Source organism: Leptonychotes weddellii, chromosome 7, assembly GCF_054177405.1.
Source record: "Leptonychotes weddellii isolate Sample4059 chromosome 7, ASM5417740v2, whole genome shotgun sequence".
Lineage (NCBI taxonomy): Eukaryota > Metazoa > Chordata > Mammalia > Carnivora > Phocidae > Leptonychotes > Leptonychotes weddellii.
The window spans coordinates 27,936,985-27,957,037 of NC_138375.1; the positions used below are offsets into that span (position 1 = coordinate 27,936,985).

The 20,053-nt window shown below is 46.3% G+C and overlaps 1 long non-coding RNA gene across 1 annotated transcript in view; it reads right to left on the reverse strand.

Moving 5' to 3' along the window:
- Positions 1-3,509: 3,509 nt before the first annotated feature.
- LOC115944066 (uncharacterized) overlaps positions 3,510-20,053 on the reverse strand; it is a 114,195-nt gene continuing 97,651 nt past the window's right edge. Inside the window, exons 9-10 of the long non-coding RNA XR_014146888.1 lie at positions 9,465-9,605; positions 3,510-4,320 (exon numbers count right to left, since the gene is read on the reverse strand). This is a non-coding gene — a long non-coding RNA (uncharacterized LOC115944066). The remainder of the gene's footprint in view (positions 4,321-9,464; positions 9,606-20,053) is intronic.

A 20,053-nucleotide genomic window follows, 5' to 3' on the forward strand; every position in this document is an offset into this window, starting at 1 on the left:
CACATTTTTATTTTACCCAAGAGCTACTAGAAGGGAGGAGAGTGGTGTCTGAGTGGTATCGGCTACTCTGGGTCATGACCGGAGCTGTACATGTTTTCTTAATAGCACTGGATATTTGTACAGGATGTTAGAGTTTACAAAATTATTTTCACCAGCATTGTCTCATTTGATTGTGGCACCCCATGACTTAAGGGGATTGCGGCCCTCATTTTAGAGATGAAGAAACAGAAACTCAGAGAAGGCCTTCAGATCCAGCGCTTTTCTCCCCACCCCACCCCCCACCCCAGGCGTCTAGCAGTGATGGAGAACAGGCAGCTGGAGAAAAGTCAGGTCAGCTGACCGCCATGTTCGGCAACACCGTGAAGGAAGGAAACAAATTCTGAGCCCCTCTGTGTCAGGCAGGGGCCGGATATTCTACATTTTCTCACTGAATTCCCCTAGCTCCGGCTTCCTGGGTGCAAATCCCAGCTCCAACACTTCTTAGCAGGGTGGCCTTGTAGGCAGGTTATATGCTCCGTCTGTGCCTCAGTCTCTCCACGTGTAAAAGGAAGATACCGACATGCCCTCCTTAGAGTGTTATCGTGAGGTTTAAATCAGGCAGCCCACTAGAACACATAGCCCTGCGGGAAGTTAAGAACTCACTGCATATTACCAATTATCACTACTGTTATTTCCCCTTCTTTTAACAGGAAGGAAGAATGCTCATGAAGATTAACATTGCAGAGATTAGAGCGAAGTTTGCCTCCAGAGACCTGATTTTTTGCTGCCTTCAGGTATCTGTTTACTTCCTACGTTCTGCTCTTTTTCGTCCTCCTGGACCCTTCCCCCTTGGCAGTTAGCCTGTTGCCCTTCGAAGTGTTCCTGATCCTGGGCTGCCTGCAGGAGAATAATCTGAGACCCTCCCATATGGACAGAATCAAAATTTCTGGAGCCGGGGGCCCAGAAATCTGCATTTCTTCACAAGCAGAGCAGATGACTCTTTTGCACTCCGAGGAGGTCAAGAGCCACTGACCCAGATGGACCACTTCGGCAGCTGTCACTGCCCAGTCCTCCCCACCTCCCCCTTCACCCAGGAAGAGCTCCAAATCTGTGTTGCTGTAAACACTCCCTCCCCTGCACAGTCCCCATCTGCTCCTTCACGATTAGCCATGATTAGCAATACAAGGCTGATGCCAGCTCAGTCTGTGGTGACTGGTCATTCAATCCACTTCGAATAATGGCTTATGGCAATGATGGCGTATTTTGCCTTCAAATCAGGCAGGCTCACGAGAGCAGGTAGGGCACAGAGAAGGGGAGGAGAAGCAGAGGGTCAGGCAACCTCCATTTCATGCGCAAAGACCCACCAGGCACAAAGATGCAACAACTACCCACCTCGAAAATCTCCAACTGTACCGAGGTCAAGCCTACAAAAATGAGATAACACAGCAGGCAGGCCAGCACAAAAAGGAGAAACTAAATCAGTATTTGCATTAGAGTTTTATCTTATCTCGCAAGGACAGCAGATCCCTTCCAGAGAGGAGGCCAGGTGTCAGTAACCACATGCTTTCACTTACGCCTGCTTTGCAAATAATAGCCAACCGCCCCCACTCCCATCCGTGTGTCTACCATAAAGCTTTTACCAGATGACCCTCTGAGAGTAAGACTGAGCCTCAAATTGCAACCCCCAGCCAAACCATATTTCTGGTTTTTTATGGTAATTTCCCCCCCAAACCTCTTCTTAACTAGACTTAACCTCTGGTTCTGTAAACAGCTGAAGATCCTAATTCCTGAGAGGATATCAAAGATCCGTACTTCAGTGGGGGAAGATGTTGAGGGTGTGGGGCAGAATGGAAGGAAAACAAGCATTAATTATTAAACACCTACAAGATTTTAAAAATTACATACCATTTGGCACTTATCCTGTCCAAAGTACTCTGTCCCCATTAAAGGCAAGGAAAGGCAGGCTTCTCGCCGTGGTGAATTTGCCTGATTATGTTTTCTCTCTCCTAAAGCGGGAAGGATTTGCCTTCACTGGTTTAAAAACACGCTTCCTCCGGGTGGGATGCTCTGGATGGGAACGCAGTTGCCCTATCTGCATTGATTCGAGGCAGTCTCTTATTTTACAAACTGGACTTGGAACCACTTAACAAAAGGCACTCTGCAAATACATGTGGCGAATATGCAAGTCAGCTCTACAGCCCAGAATCCTGGGCATGTTCTTAGACCAGAACAAAAACCCTGTTCTCAGCTTTATTTTGCTGGCTGGAGCTTGGAGCAAGGCAGCAGTTCAGGGTCTGCCTTAGGAAGGCAAGGTTGGACCTAAAGAAGTTCCTGAGGTGCCTCGCCCTCCACAAATGGGTACGCTTGGGTTTACCCACCATGTTTTCCGTATCATTGAATTTCTGCTACAGGTTTTACGTTACTGTTGCAATTATTGTCACCTAATAATGCGGATAATGGGTGTTGGGGTCTGGGCTGGGAGGTCCAGTCACTGCCATCAGGGGCGCTGTCCCCCTGTGGCCCTCAGATCTCAGGTGGGGATGGTCCAGGTGAGTCATGCCCAACAGCCCCTTAGACCCTGGTGAGGCACCCAAAATCAGAGGCCAAATCATGCTCAGATACCATCTAGTCCAACTCCCTCATTTTACAGATGGGTAAACTGAGGCCCAATGGTCGGGTGTCACTATGACACAGTGAGTTGGTAGCTGCACAAAGGTAAGAATTTGGGCCCTGTGAGTCTTAGTCCAGAAACAGCCATGTTGCTCTTTAAGCTTACAAAGAATAGAAACAATATGAACACATTTTCTGAAGTTTTCATCATCTAAAAAAGGAGAGAGACAAAAAGGGCAAAGATCAAGAAGCAAGTAATGTGTAATAGTGGGGTGGGGTGGGGCAGAGTGGTCTGAGCTCAGGCTCTGAGATGGCACACAACTTGGATCAGCCACTTAGCTGATGGGTGGACTTGGGATTTACCTAATCTTGTTGAGCCTTAGCCCTCATGTTTAACAGAGATAACAGTGCCTACTTCACGGGGTTGTGTTAGGATTGAAGGAGATAATACTCAGGTCCTGGCACACACAAAATACTTAATAAATGTTGGCTCTTATTACAACCCCAGTGCAGACGTCCAAGGACTTAAATAGACTGCCAAGGCATCAGTCCTGGGGGGACTGTCCTTAAGCCAGACTTCTTCCTTGCCAGCTCCTCTTTCCGGTCCAGGACCATGGCTGCCCACGCCCTCCCCTCCGTCCCTCCAAACAAGACAGTCATGATGATGTTAGTACTCAGCTCCATGGATCCTTCCAGAGGGGAGGCAATGTACTGAATGCAATGTCCTCCTGCAACTAGAAATGAAGTTGCAGGAGGACATGGGATAAAGGGTACTGGTAAGGAAATGACAGTGGGAAGTTTAGGAGAGCTACTTACGGGGTTCCTTTTATCTGTTATCACACGCTAGGACATGTAATAAAGCCTTTATAGCATAGAGAATATGAAATATAATCAGCAGCATGCCAGTCTCCATGGCTGTTACGCTGGTAACAAAATGAATGCCCATTACTTTTCTCTTCCCTTGCCCAAGTCATTAGACACCCTGGCTTCATGCGTAAGGTTGGTTTTCTCCCCTCCAAGACCATTAAAACTGTCCCTGAAAAGGTGACTGACATGGCATTCTAATCACTAGGCCTCTGCTCAGTTACTGTATAGTGATAATTAATATTTATAAAGATGACCCTGGTTCAACACAGAAAGATCAAATTAAGATTCACTCAATACAAATAATATGCATACATAATATTAATCCAATAGAGTTCTTGTGAGAAATACATTTGATCATGTTCTGAGTCTCTGCAAGCCGTACGTCCGAGGTGCACATAAAGCCGTACGTCCGAGGTGCACATAAAGCCGTACGTCCGAGGTGCACATTAAGCCGTACGTCCGAGGTGCACATAAAGCCGTACGTCCGAGGTGCACATAAAGCCGTACGTCCGAGGTGCACATTAAGCCGTACGTCCGAGGTGCAAGAGCCACACCCTATTTTCTGGCTCTATCAGAAAATACAATTCACTCTTTTTCTTAACTCCAGATCTGTAGTTTTCCTTTCGAGTCCCCACTTACCTTCTTGCGAAATATGTGCCCAAAAGGACAACAGGATAACATTTTCTCAAGACCGTGTTTGTTTTGCTGAGCGTATCTCTGCTTCTGGCCGCCGCCCAGCTGCTGGGGACCCTGGGGGCTGAGAGGCTGAGGTTCCAACGTCTCAGTTCAAACCCCAAAGCACAGCGGATTTTCATCTGGGTTTCAGAGGAGTCATTCTCTTCATTTTGTTTCTGGACACAGGCGCTGACCCCCCCCCAGAGATAAGAACAAACAGAATGTGTTCTGTCTTCCCAAAGATGCTACATCAGCATGTATTTCCCACTTAAAGCTTTTAAGCGTTTGACTTACACACTTATGAACACCCCCAGTGGACCGCTAGGGTTTGGTTTAATCCCCAAGAAAACTGGCATTAAAATAGACCTTTTCCCGGCAATAATCATCTCATTTATGATAAATTATTCTATTCTCAGTACCTTTGAGACACATGAGAGCTTTTATGTAATAAAGAAGCCATTTATTTCCGAATATTTTAATGCATGTTTCCATATTTTTCTCATTTTTAATGCAAGGGCCATTGACAGTCCTGTAAGAGAATGTCTTTTAAAAGCAAATTTATGGCAAATCTTCCAGTGAAACGGGTGGCAACATGCATCATTGCGCTGCTATACCACCAAGAAGAACAGGGCAGAGATGTTCTAATTCTCATTTATGTGCATAAAAGTGTAACCTCTACAGAGAAAGACAATGTTATTGGGTAAATTGATAAGAGATGGAAGACCTCTGGTCAATTTGTGCCCCATCCTTTGACTTGCTGTATGTACTTAGCCAGTGCTCGGTCTCGTAGGCCACATCTGAAATACAGGAAGGAGGCGCAGCAGCAGACGCCGGGGAAGATCATGAAGGCTCCTGAGGAAAAGAAAGTCAGGTCGGAGCCTTTACGTGTCAACTGGAAAGAGAAGCTGTTTTGAAAGAGCTGAGAATCAAGGAGCAGAGAGAAGGGCCTTCGCTAGAAGTTGGATCATTTTGATTTTCTAAACTTCCATGTCAGAGCTACTTATTTGGATGCCACCACAATGGTGGTTCTCGACTGGGAAGGTAGTAGTGGGGTCTGGCAGCAGAGACAGTGTCAGCATCTAAATGTACATATACCTCTGGTTCTGTGATGTTCATTTACGCTAGACTCTTGGAGCAGAAAAATATTTTGAGACATCTCCTCAGATATGTCATTCTGATATGCTTCCTGACTAAGAACCACCGCACTAGTATAGATATGAGATTTATTTTAACCACCATTGTAGGTATTTCTAAGAGACAAGAAAGTGGATCCCTGGCCTGAGCGGTACAGCATTTCTGGGATAGGAAGCCAACTCTCATGGTTAGCTTTCCGGTGTTCTTCTGATGGAAAGCTCTGTGCCTTTTCTGGACAAGAGTACTGTCCATCAGTCATACTAAGCCTTTGTCTTTAGTCTAGCTGGTCCGAAGTCACCCTCTGGATAAACCACAAATGGGCTTGGTAAAGAGTCTATAGAGCAGGGATCTAGTTTTAGTTCTGGCCAGATGAGGCATTTTGGGGTTGTCACCCAACACGGCACTAAATATTGCCTCCAGGCCTCCCAGCGCCCTTCCCAGCACCTGGAAAAGGTAAACAATGTGACAAGACAAGAGGGACAGGATAAGTCAGTATGAGGATGATTTAGTGACAGCAAAAGCTAGAAGGAAAGAGCAACCCAGGCTTTGCCCTCCTCCGTGGGCCAGGCACCATGCTACGCGCTGCCTCTGGTAGGACGGAGACGTCTAGCAGGAAATGTCGAAGGAGCTGGGATCATGCGGACTGTCTACTACAGTAGTGAGTAGCACGTATGCTGCGAGCCCTAGAAACGAGCAGTGCAAATTATGATGTGTTGTAAGTATAAACTGCATAGCAGTTTTAAAGATTCAGTACAAATTTAAAAAATATAAGTTACCTCATTAATAATCTTTATATTAAATATATGTTGATCTGATATTTTAGACATTGGGTTCAATAAAATGTATTGGTAAATGAATTCACCTCTTTCTTTTCTCCTTGTTTAAATGGGTGACCACTAGGATGCCGGGGTGGCTCAGTTGGTTAAGCATCTGCCTTTGGCTCAGGTCATGATCCCAGGGTCCTGCAATCGAGCCCCGCATCGGGCTCCCTGCTCAACGGGGAACCTGCTTCTCCCTCTACCCCTCCTCCCTGCTTGTGATCTCTCTCTCTCTCTCTCAAACTCTCCCAGTCTCTCTCAAATACATGAATAAAATCTTTAAAAACAACACACACACAAATGGGAAACCACTAGAAAACTCAAAGTTCCGTATGTGAGGCTTGACCTTGGGGCTCTCATTATCCTGCTGCTGGGTGCACGGGCCTCAGACTGTTAGTCAGAGTCAGCTCTGAAGTGTGGGAGGGGAAGCGAAGACCTCTGATTGAAAGTGATGATCTGCCGTTACCCAGGACCTCGCAAACGTTCCAATGCTCTTCATATGGAATGAGCCTCTGAGTTGCTGAATGTCAACGGAGGCACATGCATCCACCAGGGCTACACCAAAGGCACAGGCTTTGACCAAGGGCCACCGGGAAGAGCTCGGCATCCTCTCCCAATGGAGAGAGGAGTTGAGTCCCTGTGCAACCAGGAAAGTGGTGATAAGAAAGTGTGTGGTGCTCCAAAGCTGCGGGAAATGGCTGCAGGGGGCAGTGGCGCTAAAATGTGGGCAAGGGGCGAAGGACCTGGAGAGACCAGGAACCAAAAAGGAATCTGTGTTTGCACTTTCCAACCTTGAGATTTCAAAAACTGGACAGGAATTCTGTTGTAGTAAAGCAGATATTCACTGTACCCTTCAGAGTGCCCAGTCCTTTGTGAAGTGTTGCCATGCATCAGCTCCTCAAATCCTATGAAAAGCCCTATTAGGCAGGCATTAGGATTATCCCAGGGTACGAATGTAGAAACCAAGCCTTGGAACTTGCTGTTTTCACATCTGCTAAGTAGCAGAGCTGGGGCTTGAAGCTCAGAGTTTAGTCTACCCCTGCAGACCATGGTCTGCACCAAAGCACAGCTCAAAACACAGGGGCTCCAATCTCAGGAGGTTTAGGGGGCCTTGGGGAGAAGACAAGGGAGAGGGGGATACATTCCAACCATATTCCCTGGAATCATTTTCAGGACAATCCTGGGAGCTGGGACCACAAGGAAAGGAGATGGAAGTAAGTAGCTGGGAGTTGACAGTCCCTGTTTGGGGGACTGAGCCAGAAATGCAGGTACAACATCGCCGCTGAGCGTGTGGACTCTGGAGGCCACTACCTGGGTTTGAATCCCACCGTGACCGCTTCCTAACTGGGTAGCCAAAGGCAGTCCCCCAAGCTATAAAGTTGGTTAATTCTAGCAGCTGCCTCGAAGAGCTGCAAGAATTAAATGAGATAGATGCCTAGAAAGTGCTCAGTAAGGCACGTAGCGAGTCCAGCAGTGAACACTGGCTGTTCTTACAGCAGGACGGGTTTGGGAGAAAGCTCTCAAGTGTGGCTGCCCATCACCCTTATCGCCACCTGCCCCCCACAGGTATGGGGAGTCAGCATGTTTCATTGAAACATGAACATTTCATGTTCAATGAAATGAACATTTCATTTCAGTCATGAAATGTTGAAGTGCTCAAGAGCAAGCCAGCTTTGCCCTGTGGCAGGGAGAAGAGGTGCAAAAGAAAAATGCTGTAGGCTTGGGCCTTCCTCCTCAGGAGATGACAGAGTGTTGAGATGTTTGAGGACACCTCCTAGATGCTTCTCAGTGCAAAAGTTGGGGTCAGTTTGACCTTCCTTTGCCCATAGTAAGGAAAGAGCACTTTGCCCTGAGCGGGTGAAGCATCTTTTGGGGAAGAGGACTCGCCAGGTGCTGTCGGCACAGCTCCGTGGCCTGGCATGGTGAAGTGGGCCAGCAGTGTGCCCAGGAATGGCCTGTATTGGACACTGGGTGGGCTGGGCCAGCACACAGGGTAGAGGCAGGACTGAGGAGCCTCTGCTCTTAGTGGTCAGGGAGTACAATGGTCACAGCAGGCCACAGAAAAAGAGGACCTTGGGGGGCTTCTGGAGGCTTCTTAAGTAGAAACTCTTTCCACTTATAATCCATGTAACCCACTTCCTTATCTTTGGAAGGGCTGTTTAGAAGCTAGAGATACCTAAGTGTGGTTTTCCAAGACGTGGTGCATCACCTAGGAGGAGTTACTCTGAAGCTCAGGCCAAGATGGCCGCACAGAAGGAAATTTGACTGTGGTCAGTGGAAGTGAAGGCAGCACTGGCTGTTGCATTACAGAGGGGCCACGTGCTGGTTCACCTTGGATGGGAACAAAGGAGACAGGGAATCTGGGGCCAGACCTTGAAGGGTGGTCTCTCCTTCCTTCCTGTTTCTCTATTAAAGACTACATGTGGGGCGCCTGGGTGACAGAGTCATTTCAGTGTCCGACTCTTGATTTTGGCTCAGGTCATGATCCCAGGGTCAGGTCATGATCTCAGGGTCGTGAGCATGTTGGGCTCCATGCTCAGCGAGGAATCTGCTTGAGTTTCTCTCTCCCTCTCCCTCCACCCCTCCCCACTGACACTCACTCGTGCTCTCTCTCTCTCTCAAATAAATAAATAAATATTTTTTAAAAAAGAGTACATGTAACAGACAGCCTAAACTCTGAGCCGAGAAAAGCAGGCCCCTGGCTACTACTGGCAAGAATGATAACATCTCATCAAGGACGAGATTCCCTATCACAACAGGGAGTCTCAAATTAGTCAAAGACTTGGAATGGTTTCCTGATAAATGAAATGTAATCAATTATGGTGACTTCTTTTGGGGATGTCAAATGTCTTGTTCCTTTCTCTTTGTTTTCTTTGGATTGCCACTGAGGTCAAGTGCAAAGTTGTTGATCTCACCACAATAGCCCAGAATACACGAGCACATCTGCGGCCCAGGACACAGCACTCAAATGACCAGATGTAAAATGTGGTGCTAAGTGAACCGAGCAGCTAGGGAGACACAATCTGGCAACAATCATTAGCTATTAGAAAGCTATATATATAATATTAGAAACAAATATGTATATATCTTTTAAGTGATATTTTAAAAAGATATGACAACACAAAATGTTGGAGCAACTTCAACTCTCATACATTGCTGGTGGGAACAGAAATAAATATTACTTTAGAAAACTGTTTGGCAATATCTCCCGAGCTTAAACATGTGAATATCTATGTTCCAACAATTCCAATCCTGTGAATATACCTAACAGAAATATGTACAGATGTGCACCAAGACACATGTATAAGAATGTTCACAAATTCAAAAAAGCCAATACATGAACATCTCTTTTGCACGACTTCAAAATCCACTTGACCTTACCTTTGTTGTCACAGCTGATTCCAGGCAGACTTTGGTGAAATCAGTAATGCCTTGCCTAGGACCTGCAGCACATACATTGGACTTGCGGCAACGTAGCCTTTCTGACTTGGGATTCCCTTGGAAAACTCATGCACGCACAACCTGGAAGAACAGAAATTATGCTTGTGGGATCATCCTTGGCCCACGGGAGGCAGGAGCCAATGGGCAATGGGTAAATGTTTCCACTTCTGTCCTCCCTGGTGAAGTTCTGAAATGCGTTTCACAGGATTGAGCACCAGCTGACTACAATAGTGGTTAACTTAGTGACACATCCATAAATTGGGCTCCCTTCTTCCATGTCACTCTCTGTGGCCTGCATACCAACTCCCAAGAAACACATTCTTGAACGAAGTGTTCACAGGTAAACCTCTGTCTTATGCTCTCTTTTTGGGGGAACCCAGGCTAAAATAGTTCAATTTGGAAAACCTCCAATAGTAGAATGAATGAATGAATTGTGGAATATTTATAGGAAGAACTGTGGAGAAGAACTCTATTCCCAAAAATGACTGGAACTCACAAATAGAATGTCAAATCAAATTGCCTAGACATAAAAGAATATATATACTTTCAAGTGCAAAGTTGTTGAATATATATATATATATTCAAAAGCAGGCAAAATGAAATTACAGTGTCAGAAGGTGGGAGAATGATTACCTTTGGGAAGGAGGAAGGGGGCTGTAAGGGAGAAAGTACAATGGAGCCCCTGGTTATACTGCCAATATTCTCTTTCTTGAATTAGATATTGTTAAGTGAAGCTCACTTTATGATAATTCCTTGAGCTGGGATTTTAGGTTTTGCACATCTGTGTTATACTTGAATAAGAAAAGTTGTTAAAAGGGCTTAAAGTCAAGATTGTGATGACTGATCTTCTTCCCCTACTCAACAATGCACAAGCTTGCATTAGGATCACCATTTAAAGCCATAGTCTATTATAGGAGATGAAAATTCCAGTGCCTTCCCTAGCCTGGGGGTAACATAGATAGGTGATGATGGCCCAGCGGGACTGTGTTTTTCTAAAGAGGGTGAATTCTCTTTAATTCCAGCTATTTAAGTTATGGTGATAAACTGGCACTCCAAAAAAAAAGGAGAAAAACAGTAAGTAAGCAAGTGAGCAAGAGGGAAGAGAGAGAGAGAGAAGGAAAGATGGAGGGAGGAGGGAAGAAATAAGGAAGGAAAGAAAAAAGGAAGAAGGATGGAAGGGAGGGAGGGCAGAGGAAATAAAACTCTCATTTGTCATCCGGCCAGTATCTGTGGTGTAAACAATCCCATATGGCTGGCTTCAGGACACCAAGTGTTTCACAGTTGGCCCATAGCATTCCTGAACACTCTACAACTGGTTCTGATGGGCCGGTCTGAGTGGGCTCCGACACACCACCAGCCCTGGCCAATAGCTGCCATCTGTGAAAATGGTTCCAGTGTGTCCCCATCTTGGAATTTTTCAAAAGAAGCCAGAAATCTGGATTTGTAGGTGAAAACCCTTGCTTTTTAAAATGATATCAGCTCATCCAAATTTTTCAAAAACACTTTACCAACTAAGAAAAAAAAAAGCACATCTACAAACTAGATTTGGCCCAGAAAATGCCAGTGTTTGACCTCTGGCCACAAGCTAAACCTTTTCAGGAGAGTTTTCAGCCTCACTGATGCAGCATAACCCTTTGGATACATAGGGTGAGGACTGACTCCGAGTGGCTGAATGGTGCGGTGGGGTCCTACCTGGGTTCTGGCCCCAGTTTTCACTATTGCAATTGTTTTACTGACCCAAGCCTCAGTTTCCCCAATCAGGTTAGGATGCCTTCTGAACTTCTTGTGGCGGAACTTCTTCTCACAACTGAACTTTTAGGGTATCTCCTCGTATCAGAACTTCTAGGATAACGTAATGAGCATAAAAATCCATGAGGCTATCCTTTGGGACTGGACAGATTTCACAACATGGCAGAGATAATCCAGTGGTGCCCGGTCATTGGACAGAGATTGCAGGTCACTCATCAAAGAGGAGGTGAGGTTTTCCTCAGGCCATCAGTAGAACGATGTCCATTGGCCTGCTGGGAAGTCCAGTCTGGGTGCTCCATAGTCCTCAGACTTCTTGATTTCTGGAAGGTGACAAGTCCACTTTCTTGAAAGGAAACAGATTATGGCAGGAAGACCTGAGCCTTGGAGTTGGTCAGACTTAGGCTTGCACCGTGTCTCTGACATTTGCTAACTAGGGACTTCAACCTCACTTTCCTCCTGAGCTCCTCCTACCTTACAGGGATTGTGACAAGAAGCATCAGCTATTTAAAGTGTCTAACTCTGTTTCTGCAATAGTGTCAAATAAATGATAATCACCACTCTCCTCATTACGATTTATCAAGGCATCTACGTAGAGGTGCTTGACAGCCGACAGCCCAGATAGTCATGAAAATTTAATCTTATGCTTCCCTTTGTTTCATTCTGTCTTCTTTACTCTGTTATTTTAGAGATCCAGCCAGAGCTAATATTTCTACAGATCCAGACAGGTCTGGACACAGATATTCTGATCTAATACAAAATTTATGGGCTCCGGAATGCTCACAGAGACATGCCGCTATGTATTCTGCTGCAGAAAATTCACATACGAGGAGGGAAAGATTCAAACTTGGAATATCTGAGAAGACAATTAGGTCCCTTCATTTGGGTTGTTAACTTATTTTGAAATAATATGTATAGGTTCCCTAAAGACAGGATCTGTAACTATATCAGAGCTTGAGACAAAGGGAAAAATCATTCATACTGATCCTGTTCTTATTTAAAAGTTTGATGTTTGTTCATCATGGCTTTTTTTCATTAATTTTTATTTTAAAAATATTGCATTAAATATTATCTTGATCACTGCATTGTTTGGTGCCTATTACATTTTGTACTGCCTCAGCCGCGTCCCAGACCTGCTCTCGGTCACAGGAGTACCCTAAATCAACAGCTACTTGGAAGGATTTTTGTTTTTGAGAATTTCTAGTTGAATTCAATCAAGAATAAAATTCAAGTCTCCTTACATAGTGAGGTAGGTTTTTGTGAAGAAAGCCTTGCACCAGGAGTCAGAAAGCCTGGCTCTACTTTTAATCTGGGCACATTAAATCACTTGAGTACCTTGCTAGACTTTTCTGAAAAGTCTGTTTCTTTGACTCTAAAATAAGGATAAGCACATGCATACTTTCTTTGCAAGGCTGGAATATCTAAATGTTTACTAAAAGAGTACATTAAAATATTCTTTTGACTGCTGAGTTTTTTGGTATGCCCCATCCATATGTGCAAGGAGGGCTAGTAAGCATCTCCCTGTGGCTACCTCCGGGGCATTCACTGGGCTCCCCTGGTTATTCCCTGGGCTATCTGGGAAGGCTGGGTAATTAGGCTTGGCAGCTACTCAGCTAGGACCGACACTCTAATTAATTGTCCCAGGAGAGACTGCTATTAACAGTGGGGCAGGGGAACTGCTATTAGGACCATCGTAACCTCTGCCTCTGTAGACCCAGTCTCTCTGTCACCCTCATGGAAAGGCTTCCACTCAGCACTCTTGACTCTGCAAACCTCCTCCTAATCAAAGTCTTGCATGGGTGCATCTAAGGAGGCCAGGCCTATGCTTCTAGCCAGCTGCAAAGGAATTTGGGAAAAGAAGTTTCTGGCTCCTTCCTGGGGAAATGGAATCATAAATCTGGAAATTTTCAAACCGACAAGGGGTCCTGGGAAAGTGCTGAGCTGTTAGATGTCATGATGGATGTCCACGGGAAAGCAGGGGGGAGCGGTGGGCGGGGGGGGTGGCTTTTGTAGGCTCGAACAGCATTCACGGGCGTATGTGCAAACACAGAGGCAAGGGACCAAATGTACACTTGGAAAATCACCTCCCTCTCCCCTGAAGTCACACAGGCTTGAAGCCACCCCTTCTCCTTGCATGTCCTGGAAACAAAAGTGTTTATGAGAACCTAGGCTGATAACTCCTGGTGTCCCATCATCCACTTCAACCCTCAGATTCCCCTATTTCCTGGTAATCTGATAATAACGTGACTGTCTTGCCCCACGGGAGGCTCTCTGGACTCGTTAATCTAAAAATCCTTGGGAAATGCATCTGCTAAGGCCTAGAGCCAACTGTCATCATGGTCAGCTTCCAGACAGGCAGCAAAATATTTTCAAGTTCTAAAATCCTGTCCCTCGCCCATCACTTTACCCAGCCTGGCTAAAATCTCTGTAGAGGACACCAAACAAACAAACAAACAAACAAAAAAACCCCTCAAAATGACTGCCCTGTCTCTTTTATATAGATTACCAGGGGCTCAGGGCTCCAGCACAAGAAGGTGTGTGTGAAATGAAACAGTGAAGTCCCCAACAGCACGTCCTCCTCGGAAGCTTCTCCTCTTCAGCAGCTGCCTGTGTGCGTGTGCGTGCGCGTACATGTGCGTGCGTGTGCGTGCGTGTGTGTGCGCGCGTGTGTGGTTGCTTTGCTCCTTCTTTTATATTGTGAATTGATTGATACTGAGGACCAGAACTCATCTCTGCCTCCCCCCACCCAACACGATCTCAAAAAAGATAGTTAACAATTTTTTTTAAATAACTTTTATTTTTATGCAATAATCTTCCTTTACTCCTTTTCATCATAAATGTGTTGGTTTTTCCACAGAAAGAATATAATAAGTGGTGACTATATCCTAAGGGGAACATCACAAAGGCCTATTGAGTCAATAGTATTGTGGACAATTGTTTATTGTAGAGGAAGGAGATAAGAAAACTCTTTTTTTTTTCTACACTACTACTTAAAATCAATACTCCCAAGTAAGAAATTATTTCAGAAAGATTCTATAACTTGAAGGAGGCTGGAACTCGAAGATCAGGTCGCTTCAGAGGAGAAGCAGGAAGCAATGGAGCATCTGTAGGTTCCTTAAAAGACTCTATAGATGGCAGGGCGCCTGGGTGGTTCAGTCAATTGAGCATCCAACTCTTGATGTCAGCTCAGGTCATGATCTCAGGGGCGTGAGATGAGTCCCAGGTTGGACTCCGCACTCAGAGGGGAGTCTGCTTGAGATTCTCTCTCTCCCTCCCCTGCTCATGCATGCTCTCTCACTCTAAATAAATAAATTAAATCTTAATTTTAAAAGAAAGACTCAATAGATGTGAAGTTCAGGCAAACCAGAAGATGCCAACACTGGCTCTTTGTTTAATCTAATTTCATTCTAAACACCGGGGCAGTTAAATCTCTAAAGCTATTCTTAGGTTTATTAGACTTAATACAGCTTGTCTTTTGGCTCACAAATGGGACCAAGAAAGGAGAAGGAATGCTCTTCTCCAGGAAGGCTTTCCCATCTCCCACCTCCAACTTCAGAAATTATGTCCCCCTCCTGGGCAATTCCATAGTTCCTTTTTTTTCCCCCCCTTATATTATTGATTACATTTTCCTGTGTTTTCTCATTAATTGGGTATACATTGCTCTTCTTCACCAAATCACACGTTTCCTAAAACATAGAAGGGCTTGTGTCCGAGTTTGTTTGGGCTGCTATGATAAAAATATCATCAACTGGGAGGCTTATGAACAACAGAAAGGTACTTCTCACAGTTCTGGAGGCTGGGAAGCCCAAGATCATGGCCCTGGCAAATTCCATGTCTGGTGAGAGTCAGCTTTTGCACTGATGGCTGTCTTCTCACTTCGTCCTTACATGCTAGGAGGGACAATGAAACTCTCTGGGGTCTCTTTTATAGGCACTAATCCCACTGATGGGAGCTTTGCTCTAGCAACCTAATTGTCTCCCGATGGCCCCACTTCCTACTACCACCTCCATGGGGGTTTGGTTTCAATACATGAATGTGGGGGGGACAAAAACATTCAGACCACAGCAGCTTGGAATAGGGTTGAGTCACAGAAAGTGTTCTATTATCCTTGTTATTATTGTCTTGATGCATCTAATTCCTAAGTCAGGCTGTTCCGTGGGCACTCGGCCTGTGCTTGCTAAATCAGTGAGTGGATTCTGAGGCTCTGTTTTTGTAGTGACTCCTCCGGCGCCCCTCCCCCACTTCCCAGCGCGTGCGCATGCACGCGCGCGCGCGCACACACACACACACACACCACACTCTCAGAGTACCGTGACACCATTCCTTCTACTCTCAGGTACATGGGTTATTTGAGGGAGTGCTACTTTACAAAACCCTGAGGACATCTGTTTTAATGAAGTAAGATGCTTCATCTTCCCTGGGGCACCAGAAAGTTATCAGACCACATTGACGGCAGGGAGTGACTCTAAGCCAGGAGGCTGACTCCTTGAAGAGGATTTGCACCCACACAGCAGTTCCCTTCCTCTGTATTTTGGGGACTATTGCCGAAGGTTAGTGAGAGGTTTATTGAGATCAACACCCACTCCCTGGTCCCATTCGAGACCTTGATCTGACTGCCAGCATCTCTTAAATTCGTTTATGACTGGGTCGCTAAACGCAACTCTTCTACAGCTGAACACTGCATAATGAAAACGTTATACTCTGAAATCCCATGACATTGAACGGATAGCCTTTTCCCTTACTTCACTCGTGGCTGCCCAGGGAAGTCTTCCACAGCCAGGAAGGCAGCAGCCAGCTCTCGTGTGGGGTAGTGTGCTGCTGCTGGGACCCTCGCACGGCCACTCTCGCAACACAAACGGCGTGGCGTTTTGTGCATTTAAAGTGCCTCAAAGGTATCTTTAGTGTTCCAGGAGACAATAATAATAATACACTGACAGCTGAATTGGAAGGCAAAATCCAGACAGTGGGATTATTGACTCTCAGAGCGAGATGTCTGGGTGGCCGGTGTGTGAGTTCAGTCCCAGCGGGAGGTGGGCATCTGCCCTATCAGAGGGCTCCTGATATCTACTCCTTTAAATGCGAACCAGCAACTCTAGATCAAAGGTGAGTCCTTGGGGAAGGGCTACTGATAAGGTGATTCCGGGAGAAACTGTCCCCAGCTGAGTAGAGAAAGAAGCCCCCGTGGCCAGGGGCGCCTGGGTGGCTCAGTCATTAAGCTCTGCCTTTGGCTCAGGTCATGATCCCAGGGTCCTGGGATCCAGCCCCGCATCGGGCTCCCTGCTCGGCCAGGAGCCTGCTTCTCCCTCTCCCACTCCCCCTGCTTGTGTTCCCTCTCTAGCTGTCTCTCTCTCTCTGTCAAATAAATAAAATAAAATCTTTAAAAAAAAAAAAAAAAAAAGAAGCCCCATGGCCAGACACGGGCAGGCAGGAGCAGGGCCTGAGGGATTCCCCAGCCAGCCAACCCACTTTCTTACTTCTCCCCTGCCCCTTGGCAGCACCCCCTCATTTGTCCTCTCAGTACAAAGCAAATGCCTGCGAGGAAGGCAGTTGGCCTCTTCGTGCCTGCCTGAGTTGGAAAGTTCCTCCAGGGCCTCTCTGTAGCAGACATTCAGCCCCTTGGCTGAAAAGCAGCGCAGCGCGGCTCCTTGGGAGCTGTGTGGGACCCGTACCAGGGATGCTAGGGAGTCTACAAGATGAAGACAGAGCTCAGTCCTATGGCAACCCACCAGGATGTCCCTGCTCCGAGCTGCCTGTCTCACAGAGCCCACTTCCTCACCATCGCCTTGAATTATTCATCAGCTCTTGCAGAGAAACAAAAGGCAAAGTCATTTTATTTCCTCCAGAACAGACTGTCCTCCTCACTGACCTCGGGGAATCTTAAAATTCAAGACAGAGCATCCAGCACTCTCATGCACTTTGGGAAGAGACAGGAAAATGCCCCATCACCTTCCCCTTCCAGACTAGCCGAGTCCTACTGAGCAAGTGTCTGGCTACTTGGTCCTTCAGGCTGTGCTTTGTCCCCCTTCTCACTGATCATGAGAAGGACAGGCAGGTATCCTTGGCTTCCTGTTGACTGACCTTGATCAATAGGTACCCCGGGTCAGGACAAACGTCCTACCTCGACCCTAGGGCCATGCTCAGCCTCCTAGCTTCTCTTCAGAGAAGCTCTACACTCTTGGTGCTCGGCAGCCCTGCGTCCCATGAGACTTTAAGTGGGAGACACAAAAGGGACTTTGTCCCATAGCCACTACCAATCCCACCCCCTTTACTTCAACCCGAGCCCTTGATTTCTACTTCACGAAGGAAATGCAATCCACCAGGCAGAAGCTTTCCTCCCTCTACGTCTAGAATTAGAGGCACCCACCGTCTTCACACTATCACCTCCTCCTTTCCTGACTCGAGGGAATCTTTCCTCTGAAATCACTACTGGTTCCCGAGATGCCTTTTGCCTGAGGGCCCCGCCCCTTCACTATACCCTGCTTGCTTATGTTCACCTCCTCTTACAGAGTGGCAGGATGGCATGCTAATTAGGGGGTGAGCCCTGGGGTCGCCACCTACCAGCCGTGTGACCTGGGGCAGTTTCGGGCTGCCCTCAGCAATGGGGTAGTTAGGCAGTTGTCAGGGTTTCTGGAAGACAATAACAACCCTGGTGATCAGAGGGGAAGCAGTCCTGCACAAGCTCACTAACAGGTGCCTATTGCCATGGCAGCCGGTCTTAGATCAAATTCTGCTAAAAGTGCAAACACTTGGGGCGCCTGGGTGGCTCAGTCGTTAAGCGTCTGCCTTCAGCTCAGGTCATGATCCCAGGGTCCTGGGATCGAGCCCTGCATCGGGCTCCCTGCTCCATGGGAAGCCTGCTTCTCCCTCTCCCACTCCCCCTGCGTGTGTTCCCTCTCTCGCTGTGTCTCTCTCTGTCAAATAAATAAATAAAATCTTTAAAAAAAAAAGTGCAAACACTTATTGGCAAGCAGACACAAAACTCTTCCCTTACATCTGTTTTCATAAGCTTGGCTTGGCCCTGCTCTATCCTCAAGCACACCAACAAGCACCTTGCATGAAAGAATCACTTTTGGGGCCCCTGGGTGGCTCAGTTGGTTCAGTGTCTGACTCTTGATTTTGGCTCTGGTGGTGATCCCGGGGGTCGTGGGATGGAGCATACCCGCCCCCCGCACTCAGCATGGAGTCTGCTTGTCCCTCTCCTTCTGCTCCTCCCCCACTGCTCACGCATGGGCACACACTCTCTCTTAAATAAATAAATAAATAAAATCTTTAAAAAAAAAGGAAAGAAAGAATCACTTCAAGGCAGACTGAATAATACTCTTGACAAGAGGCGCAGCCAGGAAGACTGGCCAGAGGAGCTGGGGGGGGGGGGGCCCTGCCACCTCCTCAAATGTCACACTGAAGCGTATGCTGAAGTATCTTCCATCATCACGCACACAGTCTACCAGGGCATGACTTAAGCTCGCCGTGCCTCAGCTTCCCCACTCTGGAAAATGGCAACAATGATGATATGTACCTTCTAGGGGTGCCCGGAGAAGGAAATGAGTTAGTCAATACCTGTACAACAACTAAGATAGAGGCTGGCCACTGTAGGCACCCACTCAGTTTGTGTCATAGCATTCCATCTCTCAGAACCCCCTCATTCTCATCAGCCTCCAGGACGCTTCCTTAGACCTTCCCTTTCCACCAGTTCCCACCCTCCGTGCTGCTCAACTTCTTTGAAGGCTAGCCTTCATTCTCTGCTCTGCTGAGTCAGCTCTATACCAGCCTTCCGCATGACTCCACATTTTCACAGAATTTCTTACTCAGTTCCTCACACATCTGTTACCCTCCTCGCAGGTATGTTGGGCCTCCTGCGGCAGGTGAAGGAGGGCTTTCAAAGAGGTAAGTCAAAATGTAATACTTTAAGAAGCTCCCGAGAGTTAAGAGAAAGGATGCCAAGTTGTACATTCCTTGAAGACCCAAGGCCTCATCCTCAAATGTGACTTTAAAGTAGAGGGAGGACTGTCTGTATGTCACAGATGGAAATGACTCACCACCCCCAGTAGCACACACATCAACACCTTAATATTCCTAAGAATCGTGAGGTTCTACAAACAGGGGTGATCAACCAATGCAGGAGTCTCTCAGGTCAAGGCTGTTTTATGTTTGGCATAAATACTTTTACATATCTTAAGATCCAAAGAAAAGTAAAATCCAAGCAAATGACCATTTTGAGGGAAAGCTAAAATTTTCTTTGAGCAGCAAAATCAGTGACTGTCTAACATGAATGGTAAAGCCAAGCCTGGCGACACCGCTCAGAGTGCTCTTGACAAACAGGGCAACAGGGAAGGATCAAGTCAATATCTGTGCAATCTCCAGCAGGCTGAGAAAGTCACCCCCAAACTTCCCTGGGGAGGTAATTCCCAGAATATGGCAGGATGATCTGAACTATCCCCTAATTTCTTTTATTTGAGAAAGATGTCAAATTTGGTATAGAACTGTTTAAGGGTACCAAAACTACAGTATTCATATTTTGCCTTAGGAATCTGTGCACATTTGATATTTTAGGTATGTGAACATTTAGGATAATTTGTCCTATTTGAGTTATAAATAGATCAGCGTTAAAATTTCATCTTACAATGTTAATTGAATAACTAATTTAGACTTTTGATTTTAAGTAGAAATCTCACTAAGTTTATGTAGCATTGAAACATCTGAGAAAACTTAAGCTTCACTACCCTTATAAGATTGGGACCTGTTAATTCCTTGAGAGCGTATTCAGGCACTCAAGATGTTTTGTT